Below are 17,473 nucleotides of genomic sequence, written 5' to 3' on the forward strand. Positions count from 1 at the left end.
CCACTGTCCTGTGCTGAATGCCCCAAGGCCACACAGAGCCCGGCGCACAGCAGGTGTGCAGTCAGCATCTGCTGGTGGATAACTTGGTCCGGAGCTGATGGGAGGTGGAAAGTTGGGGTCCCCAATTCTAAGTGGTCCCTGAAGCCACAGAAATGGATGAGGTTGTCCAGAGTGGACACAGGGCCAGAAGAGGACCCAGCACAGGCACTGGGAGGCCACCAACTTTTAAGGTATGGCGAGGGGCCCAGGAAGGGGGGACCCTAGAGGCAGAGGAACAGTGGGGGGCAAGGGCAGATGCAGGAAGCAGCAGAGGCCAGGGGGGACCGGGACTGGGTAGGGCCCGCTGGCACAGCCACAGGGGGCTTCTTGGTGACCCCGTGGAGGCAGTTTCAGGAGAGGTGTTGAGGGGGTGGGAGGAGAACCGCATTTTCTCATTCGCAGGGTCACTAGGGGCAGGAACACGATGGACACTTGCAGGCACCCAACCCTCACTTCCGTGGAGGTGGAGCTCGGCCACTACCGGGAACACCTGAGCCTCAGACCCAGCTCAGCCTCTAGGTGCAAAGTCTGACAGGTGAGCCTGCTTCAGTCTAGTCCCAGCTGTCTTCTCTACCTCAACTACCACCGCCCTCCCTTCCCCCACTGCAACCGTCCAGAAAACTCCTTTCACCTTTGACTATCACTCCTGCCCCAGCAGTTCCCGACATCCCCTCCGGACTCATCCTCTGCCCCTTCCCACCGTGGCAGCCATGGTACGATGCACACAGCACTTGCCCGTTCAGCCACCCTGTGGGGACAGGACCGCCAGCCCCATCGAAGACAGAAGGAAGCAGGCTCGAAGAAGGACAGGACAGAGCTGCACAGGTGGGTCCACCTGACTCCAAGTTCGCACTGTTTGATTAGGACTCAGGATGGGGCAATGTTTTTCACCTCTGACCCCCGGGCCTCCCGGGGCCGGGGCGGCAAATGTGGACCAGATCGATTTCCGCCGTGCTTGGAAGGCAGTGGTCAGCTGCTGACCACACTGTTAATTATTCAGGCTCCTTGGGATTCCACCAAGAGCCACGGTTTAACTAAAACACGGCTCCATTGTCCTCACACCCCCAGTTTCCCCTCAGAGGCCTGGGCGGGGGTGGACAGCCAGCCAGCCCGCCCCGGTCACCTCCCCGGGCAGACATCTGCCCCAGACCCCCACTCCCACGCCCCACCTGACAGGTCAGCCCGGGCTTAGGGGCTTCCTGGTCCTCAGGTGGTTGGGCCTGGGCAGAACTGGGACCGGCACCAGGAGTTAGTTACCTGAGGGAAGTTACCGGAGGCATGTTCCAGTCCATTCCATGGGACACAGACTTTTCTTGTCACCGGAGGAAAGCAGACACTCTGGGAGGCAGGGGGCCGCCAGTCCCCATAGGACCATCATGAAGAGGGCTATCTATTCAACGGGGAGAGTCCAGGGCTGTCGATGAGTAGCAACTAGAATTTTAAGTGTACTTTAAAATTCATAAAGCTTTCAATGACATACTTATCTTGTCCCTCGTCTTTTTTGGAACCAGGTGGTGCATACATAAAAATGCATTCATTCAACAGTCGTTTACCGAGCATGCAGGCACTTTGCTAGGTGCTACCAGATGAGGTAAGATATCAACGTGGCCCTGCCCTTGAGTCACAGCAGTACTGACCACTCCCAGTGAGGGGCCTGCCATGTGCCAGGGACGGGTCTAAACACTCCCTGTGCTTCAGTCCACGTGGCCCTCGCAACAGCCCAGCCAGGCAACAGCTGGCACTGTCTCCATTTTAGACAAGGACAGAGTTGACAGATGAGGCATGGAGAGGTACAGAAATGTGCCCAATGTCACACAGACTGTGCAAACGAGGGAGCAGAATTTGAGCCCAGGCATCTGATTTCAAGCCCCTGCTCTCAGCCTCTGCTCAAAGTCATGGTGAAGGAGGTCGGTAGACGTTGGGTAGATGATCACGTAAGTAAAGATCTAATGACAGAACCATGGAGGAAAGATCGCAGGGAGTGTAACAGGAAGGACTAATCTATCCAGGATGTATCTTGGGGGAGGGGTGACAATCAGAAAAGGCTTTCTAGAAGGGTCCTTTAAGCTGTGATCTTCAGGAAGAAGAGTTTGCTTGGGGGAGGGTCCAGGGAAGGCACATTCTAAGCAGTGAAAGCTCCAGGTGTGGAGACCGTGAGCCTTCAGTGCTGTCCTGTCTCTGGGACCCCCTCTGAGCCTGGCAGCAGGGAGCAGGCTGGGCAGGCAGCACACTGTGCAAGGCTGAGCGTCAGCTGTCCCCTTGCTGGGCCCACTTCCTCTTTGTCTGTCATCTATATTTTTAGATCTCTCACTTTCCAATGCCATGGGGTGGGCAAGGGGGAGCCCCCTTCCTCTGTCAGGACATCTCTATCGCGTCCCTTTCCCTCAGAGACCTGACTGCATGCCTCACTGAAGACCTGGCTGCTTCTCTGAGGTGTCATTGATCATCCACTGCCCTTGCTGCGGGCCTCACTCAAACGCCAAGGGACACTGGGCCTCCTCACCCCACCCTCTGCTTTCTTTCCTTCTTCCCGCCAGTTTCATCCCGCTCCACTCCTGCAATCCCTGTCTGGGCTGGGTGCTGGCAAGACAGACCTAAAAATGACACAAAGGCCTTTAGCAGCGTGTGTGCTGGAGTCTGAGTGAGAATGTATGAGTCATAGTGCAAACTGAGACACATATGAAAGTGAAAGGGTGCTGGTAATAATTATTGATTATTAAAGCCCAGCGCCACAGTGCAAGCCCAGCAAACAGATGCATGGTCACCCCGGCTCCATAGAAGGACGGAAAAATGAGGAGAGATTTGGCAAATGCAGGACAGGTAGAAGGGCATCCAGGCAGGGGTAACAGCTTTGCAGACATGTGGCAAGTCTGGGGAAGCGTGGAGAGATTATGTGGCAATAACCTGGTATGTGGGTCCCCATGCTGCAATCCTGAGCTGTGGGGCAGGGGTGGAAGGAGAATCCAGCTGGACTTCAGGAGAGAAAATGTGGACACTTTGATACGACTAGTGTTACAGCGAGTGTTACAGCGAGTAGCCCTGAGGACAAACAGAGCGGCACACGGAGAGTCGGAGAATCAAGGTTTATTCCCCGGCGGGCTCAGAGGAGTCTCGCCACCAAATTCTGAGCCCCGTCTACCCAATTTTTCTCATTTTTATTAAGTTGGGATGATCCAAGGGGAGGGGTCTCAGGTGTCTAATGCTCGCCAGGTAATAGGTTAGGTTAGTGCCTGCACCAGGTAATAGATTTAGTGTTATGCTAATGTGCCAGGTGTTAGGTTAGTAATATGCTAAAGTGGGTCTTCCGTGAGGGGTGGGGGTCTCAGGTGGCTGCTATGCCAAGTAATAGATGGGGATTTTCCTTATCACTAGCACAGGCTGACAAAAACCTGGCAGGTCTGCCATGCCTGTGCCCATGTCAGGCATCGCTAATTGATCACAGCACTGTCCTTCCCTCTGAGCCCTGATTCAGCCTCTCAGCCTGAGCACTCACCACAGTGCTCTGGGGGCCAGTCATTGCCAGTTGTCAGGCTGGCACCGGGGGCTGTGCAGTGGGCAGGAGCACGTGCCTCGCTGGAGGTGAGAGTGGAGGTCAAATTGAGAGAAGTGGGGGATGTGAGCATACGGAGTTGGAATCTTGCACTCTAGGTAACAGGGGCCATCAGAAGCTGGGAAGGGGAGTCACTGGCAGTGGAGGGAAGGAACGGGGTAGGGAGCCCGGCAGATGTCCAGGCCGTGAGCCTGAAGCAGGGCCGGAGAAGTAGGCCTGGGGAGGAGGGAGGAGAAGGCAGTTAGACACCTGGTTTCTGGATTTCTGGCTCTGTGTCTGGGAAGATGCTGTGGGCCAGGCAGGCCAACTTGCACGTGGGAGGTCCTGATAGGAATCTTCTGCCCTGGAGGTCACCAACAGTGAGGGCCACCCAGAGACTGTGTGCCCCAGGGGGAGAGAGGCCAAACTGGTTTGGTCGGTTTTGCCCCGAGAGAGGTAAGAATCTGGAGAAATTCACCTTCTGAGGCAATGAATAGTCACAAAAATGTCTCCCCCATCAGGAGTCTGCAAAGGAGGGGGGGTGGTTCTCCACCCCAAAGCTGAGAAATGGGACCCCGACAGTACTGCTTGCCCAATCTAGGGGGCCTGCAAGGGGAGACTCACCGTCATTCCCTGGCTGGATGTCTGCTCAGCGGCCAGCCGCCCCAGGGCCACCAGAGGGGTTCATGGAGGGGGTGCCAGGGTAAGGCCACTTGGCTTCTGATTCCTAGGGGCACAGAAGTTGGGGAGCAGATGCTGTGGAGGGCAGGAGTCCCAGAGTGGGTCCCGGGGTCTGAGGGACCAGCTGAGGGTTAGCTGGAAGGTGTGGCTTGTCAGGGGAGGGACCGCCAGTGCCTGGGGTGGGGGCTGGGAACTGAGTTCCTGATCACTGGGGCCTGCAGGGGCCTCCACCTGCTGCCACCAGACCCCCAGACTTCGAGCTAAGTGCCCCCAGCCATGGCTCACAGTGGGGAACCACAACTGTCTGGGCAAGTGTCAGTCCAGAGACAGCTGTTCCCCTCTTTCTTCTCTCCTAACCCCAACCTGGGGGTGAGCACAGAGGAGGGGTGTGTGTGCTCACCATGGCACCCCACATTTCGAGCCCCTGATCTCCCAGACTAGCTTGCCTTCTGGATGAAGAAGAAAATTCTGAGTCAAATCTCAGCCTGGAGTTTTAAAACAGCCAGGCCTTAACCAGAATGAGACGGTTTTTATAGCCAAAAATGTCTGAAAGCTAGAAATCGAACCCGTGTATTGTCAAAGATGCATAACTAGTAGGAGGGGTTCGCAGAGCCCAGTTGGTAGCAGTTATTGGAAAAATAAACTGTGTCATAATTGTAACCCAATGAGCCAAAAGTCCTTAATTAGCTATTTACAAAGGGAATACAAAAATAGGATTGGATTTGAAGAAGGAAAGATTTGTAAAAATAAGGATAGAATGCAGTTTTATTATTAGGGACCCGGGAAGGTCTGGCGCTGTCTTTCCACTCGCCCTTCCCTATGAAGTCCCACAGGAGCCATATACGTACATCAGGGGAAACAAAGTCCTGTGGGAAACAGGCCACTGTGTTGCTAGTTGGGTTTCTGCCCCCAGCCCAATGCCAAGCCCTCCCTAGGTTGTCTTGAGGACCAAGGAGGCCTCTCCCTCCAAGGCCAAATCCAAATCTCAGGACCCCGTCACCTTAAGTGGGCCAGGCCTGAAGCAGTGAGGTCATCCAAACATGTTTTCCTGAGGGACCCGGGGCCCTTCTGGGGCCAGGGGAAGCCCTGGAGAGGAGTTGGGTGAGGAAGGGGCAGATGTCACCTCTTGTTCCCCTGTGCCAAGGGCTGCAGAGGAGTTCAGCTTGGGACCCTCTGAATTTGAGGGGTCTGTGGCACAGCAGGAGGTGAAGGGTATGAGGTCAGAGGGCTCTCAGGAGAGAACTCGGGGCAGAAGGTAGAAATCTGAGCGTCATCAGGAAAGAGGTGACGCTGCAACCTTGGAGCAGAGGCATTGGGGAGCGAGGAGGCAGCAATGAGAGAGCCTTGGAGAACTAGCATTTAGGAGGGGAAGAAAGCTGGAGGACCACACCTAGGAGCCCTGCAGCCGCCAGATCCGGCTCCTGGCTGCCTTCCGGCCCAGACCCCCCCCTCTGGCAGCAGACAAGATGCATCTCTCACTGAGCTGCGGCCCTGGGAAACCTAATGGCCTCAGAGTCTGCCCAGGTGGGCAGCGGGACAAGTCTACCTCCCTGCTTCCTGCCGTGCCTCCTCCTGGCCCTGGCCGCTGTGCAGGCTCTGAGGCAGCCCCTGCAGGCCCCGCATTCCAGACTCTCTCCTCATCAGAGTTTACCAGCCTGGTCTCCTTCCCTCCTCCTAGTCCCCTGCCAAGTTCTGCCTGGCTCCCTGCCCCTCTCTTCCCTTCTCCTCAGAACAGGAGCCAGCTGAGGCCTGTCTTCAGGCTCAGCTCCACGCCGAGCCCTGGGACCCTCCCACCTGAGCAGCAGAGTGGGCCGGGGTCTGAGGGCCGGCCTCCAGACCCACCTGCCTCTGCTCCAGCCCCAGTCCGGCAGGAGGGCTTATGCTTGGCCAGAAACACAGACCCAAGGACTCTGAGCCCCTCCCTGACCTCTTTCTTACCTATGTCCGCAGCCCACCCGCTGCCAAACATAAACTAGGTGTCTGATCCTCCAACTCCAGCCGGCTAGTGAACATCCTCAGGGTTTGGGCCTTCTCTAAGCCTCAGTTTTCCATTTCTGTGTAACCCACTTGTCACCGGGGCCTCCCTTCCCTCACTAGTTCAAAAATACCAGTTCAAATCCATATTCCACACCCCGTGGAAGTGCAACGCTGTCCTTCATGCTTCGGAGAGTTCTGGAATGGATTGCATTTTCACATTCCCCTCTGTTCGGAGCTGTGGCTTCTGCTACATCCATTTAGTGTCTGGACTGGGCCGCTGACCCAGGTCTGCTGTGTCACTTTCACACGGCTCCCAGCTGGGGAACTCAGCCAGCACCTTCCTCTGTTTCCACCAGAAACCCATCACAGAAGGTGTCTGTGTGTGAGGCAGGCGGAGGGGACTTACGGAAGACAGGAGGATGGTTGCAAGTGCTGCAATTCACACTCCTTCCAATCGGACAATCCTGTTCTTAAAAGTTCTTTTATCAACCCACCCCTGGGAGGTTTTTCTTCACCTCCCACACTTCCCTACCTTAGTCCGCCTCTTCTCTTCTCTTTTTGCATCTCTCTTCCTGAGAGGCCAGGCTGTGCAGTGGTTAAATGCCAGGCCTCTGCTCCCAGATGGCCTGGTTCTGCTAGCCTGGCTCTGCGTCTTATCAGCTGTGTGATCATAGGAGAGTCCCTAACCTCTCTGAACCTCAATTTCATCTGCAAGTGAGGCTAACATAAGCTGAAGGTAATAGGTTGGTGGTGAGGATTAAAACAGTTGTGGGAAACAGGTAGCACAGTGCCCACTCAATCTTGTTAGCTATTATTATTGTTGTTGTTCACGCCTCCAAATTCTTCTTACTCTGCTAGGCAGAACAATTCAACCATCTCAGACCCTTTCCAAAATCCCGCCCGTGTATGTATTCAAGCCCAAGAAAAGCTCAGATCCAGGAGCTTGCATTTAACAGGACTGGCCCTCCTTTGAAGGCAATGGGTTGGGCTGTGAATGGGCTCTGTCACATGTAAATGGGTCTAACATGTAGATGCTAAAAAAATGTTATGCCCTTCCTTCCTCTTTCTCTCCTCTTCCCAACCCCCATCCGCATAGGGTTGAAAGTAAACAGCTATGACCAGCAGTGGCAGATCCTGGCCCTAATGGGAATGGGGAGGACTTTTGCTAAACTGTTAGGAAAGAGGTGCTGTCTTTCAGGGGTTTCTGTGCAAGCCTGGAATTACTGGGGGCCACCTTTTCTACCCCATGGGAAAAACCTAACTAAGAATGAAGCCAACATAAAGAAAAAGACAATATCTTCATGATATCATTTGAAGTCCTAGATCTAGCCATACCTGAATTCATCCCTTGAGTTTTCCAATTGTGTGAACCAATAAATCCCCCCTTTTCTTGTTTAAGTTAATTTGATTTGAGTTTCTGTCATGTAAAATTGAATGAATCTTGACTAAGAGAGGAATTCAGCTAAAAACAGGGTATGTTTTATAAACCAGGGGAGCCAGGCACAGTGACTCACTCCTTTAATCCCAGCGACTCAGGAGGCCAAGGCAGGAGGATCACTTGGGGCCAGGAGTTTGAAATCAGCCTAGTCAACATCCTGAGCCTCTGTCTCTTAAAAAAATAAAAAAGAAAAAGAAAAATTAGCCAGGCATGATGGTGTGCACCGATAGCCCTAGCTACAAGGTAGGCTGAGGCAGGAGGATTGCTTGAGCAGGAGGAGTTCAGAGCTGTAGTAAACTATAATTGTACAACTGCACTCCAGCCTGGGCAAAAAAGCAAGACCATATCTTTTAAAAACATTTGTTGATTAAAAAAATAATGAACAAGGGGGAAATTCATGGACTCCCACTGCAGGAAGTATAGCCAGAAATCACAGGAATAGAAAGGTTGCATCTGCCTACATTTCTCTCTCTCTTGTTCTCCCCCTCCTCTTCCACATGGTCTCCCATTTCTGCTTTTCTCTGCATGGCTGGCCCTTTTCTTCACCTCTGCTGATCAGTATTTCTGCAGACTCATTGGCTCATCTAGAAAAAGTCCCAGGGTAGATTATCATTGGCCCAGGTTGGGTCATGTGACGACTCCCCCCCACCCCGACCCATTCATTGTGACCCATGTACTTATCTCTGGATCTGAGGACTGGGGTCAAGCCCACCTAAACCGAACAGACTAAGAGAGGGTGAAGAATGGTTTGAAACAAACAAACAAAAAATCAGAGTGCTGTTTTCAGAACAAATGGGGGATGAATGCTAAATACGCAAAAAACAACAGATGATCTCTCCCATGGCGTTAAGTGAATTTTTCTTTTACAACCAACCAAACCCTGAGGAAGCTCAGGGGCAGTGCCTGGAACCAACGGAGCAGCTCTAATGGAAACTTTCCCCTGTGGCAACAGGTTCTCAGAGCTGGTTTTGCTTGGGCTTTCTTTAATAGCTTCTCAAATCACACCGGGTGTGCCAGAGGGAAACTGGCTCATCTACAAAAGATCCCAGTATGGGTTATCATTGGCCCAGGTTGGGTCATATGACCACCCCTGAGCCATTCATTGTGATCCATGTACTTACCTCTGGGTCTGAGGATCAGGGTTAGGCTCACCTAAACCAAACAGCCTAAGAGAGGATGAAGAATGGTTTAAAACAAAAACTGACTCTGGCCCCAGCATGCAGCCCTTCCATGGCATTTGAGTTATAAATGCCCCATTACATGGATCTATTGTGGGGAAAGACTGTCTCCTAGGTCCCGAGGTGGGCAGGTAGCTCCACAGGAAGTGGAGAGGGCCAAAGATGCTAGAGAGAGGGATCTAGGGCAGTGTGTCACTGTGACAGGCACCCCAGCTCTCTGATGGGGGTGCCAGCTTCCTTGGTTTGAGAACAACATCAGTGATGTCTGTTTGGCTCTCAGTGACCCTCAGTCATTGCCCTCTCTGTCTCAGAGGAGGGCTCCTGGCAGTCATGTTTGTGCTCATGGCCCTTGGCTGTAGCTCCTTGTCCTGGTGTGGACCTCTGACCCAAGCTGAGTCAGTCATGGTCCCCTCTCTAGAATTTGGGACTTTAACAGAGGAAGAGACCTTCCCTTGCAGGGCTGGAATATGTGGACTGGGGCTTGTGGGCAGCCATGGCAGTGCCCCCACCCCCCAACAGTGGGCAGGGCTGAGAAGAGGTCCCAGCCCTTTGGGAGGCACGGTCTTCGGTGGAAGTAGCTCTAAAGTGAAAGCACCTGGGAACATTTGGGGCCTCAAGGGCATCTGGGTGCTTTGTGGGGAAGGCCCTGAGCAACCAGAGCAGCAACAGTGAGAACAGGGAAGCAGCACTAACGAGAGGAGGCAGAGGAAGGCCGGATGTCCCAGCAACTTCCCCAGTGAGGGTTTGGGAATCAAAGGCCATGGCCATTGGTAACCACTGCCCTTGGCCAACAAGTTCCAAAGAAGCAAAACCTTCACTGGTAGCCACAATAATGGCCTTGAGAATGCTACCAATAATCAATATTGTGCCAGTACAGCCCATTAGTACTTTCCAAAGGATGTCCACCTCCACAGTCTCCTTTGCTCTTTCTCTGCCTTTACTGGAGAAAGGTGTATTATGCTCTAAGAACTGCCCACAGCCCCATCTCAAAAAAAGCTACCCTTGTGACTGCCCCTTTTATACTGGATTAAGGTGTGCACCTGACACAAAGATAGCCACCTCGTGGTCGGGCCAGGGACCTCTGACCCCCAGTGCTGCAGGAAAGTGATACCCAGTGGGGATAAGGGTGACCCACTGAGCCAACCCAGCCTCTCTCATGGGGTTTGAGAGTGAGCCTCGGAGGCAGAGCTCTGGTTTCTCAAGGTCAGAAGCCACAAGATACAGAGAGAGGCAGTAAGAGGGAGGCAAGAATAAATAAGGAGTAGAGGCAAAAGCCCGGAGGGGGATGAAGGTAGAGGAGAGACGTTAGCAGGCAGGGGAAAGATCCGGGCAGTGGAGGTGGAGGAGCCACCGGAGGGCCCCAGTGCAGAGAATGCCTCTAGCAGACGACATCCCACAGCCTGCACATGAACAGCACTGCCCCCGAAGGGTGTTCCTGGCCCTGAACACCATTCTGAGCTCCAGAGAGAGTAGCCAGGTGGCTTAGCTCCCTGGCCTCTTATCACATGGTCACCCTTAACAGTCACCACCAGAGTGGTCCCTATTCCCTAGTGCAGCCACACACACCCCATCCAAGTCCTGGCTCAGCAGGAGAAGGTGACTCTTGGCCAATGTCAGCTCACCTCAGCAGGGTCCTTCCTCTTGTCTGTCCCTGGACCCTCTCTTCCCCAGAGGGGACTCTGTCAGGGGCAGACTATAGGAAGGACCTTGATGCAATGTGATGACAGCAGTCAAGATGTCACCTGCTTCCAGGCTGGACAGTTCAGGGATATGTCTCAGGAGAGGTGAGCAATGCCTCAGTTAGTAGCTGACCAAATTAAGTCAGGGCATGGTGAAAAAAATCCTTCCTCCTTCACTCCTTCCCTCCGTTCCTTTCTTCCTTCCTGCCTTCATTCATTCCTTCCTTCTCACCCAAGGGAGCCATGCTGAAATCAGGGGCCTGAGCAGCCCTGAGAAGTGAGACCACCTTGAGAAAAGTCAAACCCCTTAAGCCAGAGAGGGGGTCAGAAAGTGTCTCCATCTGTGATCACCTGGTGTCAGGTGGCCAAGAACAGGGAGCCTGGACACCTCTCTGCATGTGACCCTCTAGGTCCCACAGGCCGCGGGAAACCCTGAGGATTTTAAGCAGGAGAATGGCATATCCAGCTTCTGGAAAATGGATTGGAGAGATGGCAAAGGAGAGCCAGGGGGATGAATTAGAAGGCTGCAGCCACCATCTGGGTGGCAGGTGAGCCAGAGAGAGCAGGTTTCTGCCCTGTTGGAGCTTATGGTCTGGTCTGGGAGATAGGCAAGTAAATGTTACACTTCTAAGACACATTCACAGAGTATAAGAAATACCAGTGGGAGAAAAAATGAAGCAGGACAAGGGGTAGAGAGCAGTGGGGACAGAATGATAGCACAGGGAGTGTCAAAAATAAAGGTTAGTTCAATGAACAGCTGCGTCTCGCACTTTTATAAACGCTATTTTTCAAGTCCTGAATTACGTTGTCTTGAATCAGGTTTTAACTCTAGTGGATTCTATTGTTGCCTGGGACTAAGGCATTTTCTACATTTTCTTTTTTTAAGAATCAGCAGCTTGAAAGATACCATGTTCACACATTCTTCAGGAATGTCACATTTGATATGGCCACTGGACACACTTGACTTCTTCATTTATGATTTCTGGCACTTTTCCTCTGAGGCTGCTCAGAATAGCTTCTGATCCCGCTCACTCACAGAAACGATGAAATGAAATCTTCCCGTACTAACCCTGCTGGCGAGCACATTCGCCTGCGTGAGCTGCCCCCGCCCTCTGCGAGGAACTGGGTGGTTAGAGCCGTCTGTGGGCAGAGCCCTGTACTGACTTCGGATGCGGCTCTCTTCACAGAAACATCTTTTGTCTTGCATACTATTTTTCTGGGAAAGTGCATTCGTTTCCAGAAATCTTGTCTCAATCAATAGAAGTTGTGTGCACACAACTGAAGGCCAAGTTTGGCCATTCACTCATCACTAACCTCTTTATACCCCTTTAAATGTTTTTGGTCTGTCCCCCGGTAATACTCAAGTCGATGTTCTGACTTATTTATTCTCTGGAAGTCTTATTTATCTCCCTCAGCATCGTACCGCTTCTGTTTGATTGCTTCTGTTGAACTTTTGCACTCTGGACAAAGCCACGGGCTCAAAGAAGTGTTTGTTATGCTGGCGCTGATGTGTGTACTTGTGAACGAATGTACATGGCGTGAGTGTATTTGTGTGTGAGTGACACAGTTGAAAGATCTCTAAATTTGAAATCAAACAGATTTAGGTGATGGGGCAGTTCTTCTGAGTTCTAGCTGGTAATTTTGGGCAAGTCACCCCTTGGGGACACAGTTTCCACAACTGTGAAGCAAGAATGTATGTGTATATCCAAGAGAAAAGAAAACATATGTACACACAAGAACTTGTACATGAATGTCCATGATGCATTTTTCATAACAGCCAAAAACAGGAAACCACTCAAATATTCGTTAACTGATGAATGGATAAATAAATGTGGTCTGTCCACGCAGGAGAATATTGTTCAGCCATGGAGAGGGATGAATAGTGACACATGCCACAACATGGATGAACCTTGAAAGCATATGCTAAGCGAGGAAAGCCAGACACAAAAGATCACATGTTTTAGTTTCTAGGGCTGTCGTAATAAAGCACCACAAGCTGGGTGGCTTAGATAACAGAAATTTATTGTCTCGCAGTTCCGGAGACTAGAAGTCCAAGATCAAGGTGTTGGCAGGGTTGCTTCTTTATGAGGCCTGTGAAAATCTGTCCTATGACTCACGCCTGATTTCTGGCTGTTTATGGCAATCTTTGGTGTTCCTTGGTTTGTGAAAGCATCACCCAAATCTCTACCTCCATCTTCACATGATGTTCTCCCTGGGCATTTGTCTCTGTATCTAAATCCTACCCCCAATCTTTTTTTTCTTTCTTTTTTTTTTTTTGAGACAGGGTCATGCTCTACTGCCCAGGCTGGAGTGCAGTGGCCTCATCATGGCTCATTGCAACCTTGAACTCCTGGGCTCAAGCGATCCTCCTGCCTCAGCCTCCCAAGTAGATGGGACTACAGGCAGGCACCACCATGCCCAGCTAGTTTTTTAATTTTTTGTACAGATGTGGTCTCACTCTTGCTCAGGCTGGTCTTGAACTCCTGGCCTCAAGACATCCTCCCACCTTGGTCACCCAAAGTGCTAGGATTACAGGCATGAGCCACTGCACCTGGCCTAAATTTTCCCCCTTTAAAAGGACACCAGTCATATTGGATTAGGGCCCATTCTAATGACCTTATCTTAACTAATTGTATCTGCAATGACCCTATTTTTAAATAAGGTCACATTTTGAAGTATTGGGTATTAGGACTTCAACATATGAATTTGGTGGGGGATGGGAGGACACAAGTCAATCCATAACACCACATATCATATGATTCCATTTACATAAACTATCCGGAATAGGTAAATCCAGAGAGACAGCAAGAAAATTAGTGGTTGTCAGGGGCTGGGAAAAAGAGGAAATTGGGAGTGACTGCTAATGGGTACAGAGTTTATTTACAAAAATGTTCAGAAATTAGAGCAACTATTGAATACAGTAGTCCCCCCTTATCCGTGGTTTTGCTTTCCACGGTTTCGGTTACCCAAAGTCAACTGTGGTCTGAAAATATTAAATAAAACTTTCCAGAAATAATTAATAAGTTTCAAATTGTAGACCATCTGAGTAGGGTGATGAAATCCTGTCACCTCATTCCATCCCTTCTGGGATGTGAATTATCCTTTTATCCAGCGTCTCCACACTGTATAAGCCACCACCCATTAGTCCAGCGGTCCCCAACCTTTTGGGCACCAGGGACCAGTTTCATGAAAGACAGTTTTTCCACAGACCAGGGGGCAAAGGGGGGAGAGGGATGGTTTGGGGATGATTCAAGCGCCTTACATTTATTGTGCAGTCGAACTCCTCTGCTAATGATAATCCGTATTTGCAGCCGCTCCCCAGGGCTAGCATCACCACCTCAGGTCATCAGGCATCAGATTCTCATAAGGAGTGTGCAACCTAGATCCCTCGCATGCACAGTTTACAGCAGCGTTCACGCTCCTATGAGAATCTAATGCCTCCACTGATCTGACAGAAGGCAGAGCTTGTGTGGTGGTGTGAGCCATGGGGAGCAGCTGTAAATACAGATGAAGCTTCACTCCCCAGCCTGCTGCTCACCCCCCACTGTGCAGCCTGGTTCCTAACAGGCCGCAGACCCGTACCAGTCCTCGGCCTGGGAGTTGGGGACCACAGCATTAGTCACTCAGTAGCTGCCTCGGTTACCAGGCCGACTATAGTGGTATCAAAGTGCTTGCACTCAAGTCCCCCTTATTTTACTTCATAATGGCCCTAAAGCGCAAGAGTAGTCATGCTGACATATTGTTATAACTGTTCTATTTTATTATTATTACTGTTGTTAATCTCTTACTGCACCTAATTTATGAATCAAATCTTATCTAGGTAAGTATGTATAGAAAAAACATGGCATATGCGGTTTCAGCCATCCATTGGGGGTCTCAAAATGTGTTCCCTTAGGATAAGAGATCACTCTATGCTAAAATCTAATGAATTGTACTTTTTAAATAGGTGAGCTGTATGGTCTATGAATTATGTCTCATCAAAGCTGTTTTTGTTTAAAAAAAAAGAAAAAGTACAGAGCTTGCTACTCTTTCGCCATAATAGGGTTGTACAGATCACATGATATGGAAATGAATGTGTTTGGAAAACTCCGCAAAGACAAAACAATTGTAACCTTTCATCTTTAATTTTTAAATGCCTTCGGTATCTGCTGTGTGCTTGTCATCCTAACTACATGGTGAATTCCCTATTCGTTCCAAACCTCTCTAATGCAATAAGGAAAATTCCAGCTCTCCTTAAAAGCTAACTTAAACAGTCCCTGCAAGCTCACTCTCATATTACTTAGAAAAACATCTCCCTTAAACCTGCCCCATGATTCCTATGAAACGTTCACCCTTTCTGAACAGACGTCTCTTTTACCATGGAATTTATCTTGGTGCAATCTCCAGAAAGCAGCTTCAAGCCTTTGCATTACAAGAGACGAGCTTTCTCCCTTGTATCTTTGCTTTTGCCCTTGTTGGATCACAGCTAGTTTTTTCCCCAGAGGCCAAATAAAATTTTATGAAACAATTGGGATTCCAGAGGCTAACCAAGTCCTTGCTCCTTCTCTGAGGTGCCTCCCTGCATCTCTGCCCATCCCTAAGCCACAGGGGGAGCGGACAGGGCCCTTGTCTCTGTTGAGGCATAACCTTAGGGGCCACTATGTTTGTGGCCAGTCCACTCAGCTGCCTCTGGTTACAGAAGCAATGGGCATCCTCCTCTTACTCGTGACCTTGGCTAGGTGCCTTGCACATGCTCTGGAGTGAATTGCCTGAGTGTTTCAGGCAGCCTGTCTCCTGTTCTGTGGGGTGAGGGATTGCTAGGTATGGACTGCACCAAGGTGAATAGGTTGTAGGTAAACTGTGCAGTTGCTGAATCTAACTTGGCAAATCCTAACTTACAGATCCCCCCAATCCCCTCTTCTCCTACGTGTCTGCTAGATTCTGTGTTTTGGGGCCTGGTCAATCGGGGTCCCCATCCTAGCTCTCTAATCACTTGCTGTATGTCTTTGACTGGGTTGCTTAGCTGCTCTGGGCTTCAGTTTCTTCAACTGTGAAAAGGGGAAATGATCCTTTTCTCATACACTGTGTTAAGGATGGCATGAGATTTCTATGGTACACAGTGAGACCCCAACTAACGTTGGCTCTTTCTGCCCTACCATCTCCTATCCCTCAAGGAAAGCAAGATCTGATCTGCAAGGTCCTTCCTGGCTGGACTGAGAACTAAGAAGCGGTGGAGAGAGTACTGCACTTAGGGTCAGATACACCTAATTTGAAGTCCCAGCTTTGATTCGTGACCTTGTGCAGACTGTTCTAACCCACACCTTCCTCTCCCACTGGGGTTGGGGGGAGGTGAGGAGCACGTGGGAGTATGGGTGAGAAACAGCTTAGAAACCCGGACAGGGCTGTGTGGCTGGTCACGACTGTCTTCCCAGTGACCATGCGACTCGCATCCCTTGGCCCCCTCCTGCACCTTCTGGCTGCTCCTCATGGATCCCACACCTAGTTCCTTTCTAACTCACTTAGCGAAGATCCGGCCAGGTCTCCCGCTCTCAGGGTCCAGGCCCCTCTCTGCAGCCCCTGTGCATTTTCCTTTCTCTACATCCGCCCAGCAGATCTTTTCCTGGCCCACAGCAGCTTTGCAGAGCCCGGGTGAGCTAACAGTCTCCTGTCCTTGACTTGTACGCAGTGGGTATGGTGTTCCTAAGGGACTGGGGAGGGTCCTCTCCATCATTCCTCACTTAGAGCTGGGGGCAGGGCTGGGACAAGCTCCTTTAGCTCTCTGCACTTCAGTGCCTCACCTGTAAGTTGGCAATGACAACAGCACCTACCTCGTAGGTGGCTGAGTAGATTAAATGTCATCATGTGTAAAGAAGTTAGATCAGGCCGGGCGCAGTGGCTCACGCCTGTAATCCTAGCACTCTGGGAGGCCAAGGCGGGTGGAATGTTTGAGCTCAGGAGTTTGAGACCAGCCTGAGCAAGAGCGAGACCCTGTCTCTTCTAAAAATAGAAATAAATTATATGGACAACTAAAAATATATAGACAAACTTACCCGGGCATGGTGGCGCATGCCTGTAGTCCCAGCTACTTGGGAGGCTGAGGCAGGAGGATTGCTTGAGCCCAGGAGTCTGAGGTTGCTGTGAGCTAGGCTGATACCATGGCATTCTAGTCCGGGCAACAGAGTGAGACTCTGTCCCCCCCCCCAAAAAAAAAGAAAAAAGAAGTTAGATCAGAGTCTGACATATTTGATATAATTGTTGCTTATTCATTTAATTGTTTTCTCCACAGTCACTCACAGGACACCTCTCTGCTGATGCTAGGGACACAGCGAACCAGAGACTCCACCCTTGCATAGTCACAGTCTAGGGGGCTGGCAGACAAGATCACGGGTTCCTGTTGCAAGGTGAGAACAGAGGGTGGGTACTGCGGGAGCCAGGGCACGGAGTGGTAAGAGAGGAAGGGTGGGACGGGAGCTAGCGGGAGAGGCACTGACTCTGCTATGGTGGGTCAGGGGAAGGCTCCCAGAGAGTGTTTGGGTCCCGAAGGAGGCACAGGAGCCCACTGCTAGTGGAGGAGAGGCCCAGAAGAGGGCAGCCCGGGGATGGCAACACCACAAGCAAAGGCACAGAGGGGAGGAGAGTGGGGTCCAAACTTGGACAAGCTAGGCAGCCCCTATCACTGCCCTGCCTGATCCCCTCCCACTCATCTGGAACCTGCCCCTGGGCGCCTGCTGCGAGCCTCTGTGCCTCTCTGGCTGCAGGTGTTCTATCAGCCTGAGCCAGGAGCAGGCCACAGGTAGCCAGGAGCAAACACCCCAGGACCTGCCCTCACCAGAAGGAGGGGGAGATGCAAGGTAAATGCCGCAGTATCCTTTGCCCTCGGTGGGACGACTCTAAATTGTGCTTCATCCCATTTCCCAGAGGTCCTCAGCAGGATGGAGCCCCAGTTGCTGGGAATGGTGGCTGCTGTGCACGC

General features: G+C 51.3%; 1 long non-coding RNA gene across 1 annotated transcript; it reads left to right on the forward strand.

Annotated features, from left to right (window-relative positions):
* The first annotated feature begins 542 nt into the window (after nucleotides 1-542).
* On the forward strand, nucleotides 543-16,843 carry LOC123646283. Its single transcript, XR_006737854.1, has 4 exons — nucleotides 543-574; nucleotides 698-864; nucleotides 1,551-1,630; nucleotides 16,787-16,843. It is a non-coding gene; the product is annotated as an uncharacterized LOC123646283 (long non-coding RNA).
* The last annotated feature ends 630 nt before the right edge of the window (nucleotides 16,844-17,473 follow it).

Source organism: Lemur catta, chromosome 10 (assembly GCF_020740605.2).
Source record: "Lemur catta isolate mLemCat1 chromosome 10, mLemCat1.pri, whole genome shotgun sequence".
Taxonomy (NCBI): Eukaryota; Metazoa; Chordata; class Mammalia; order Primates; family Lemuridae; genus Lemur; species Lemur catta.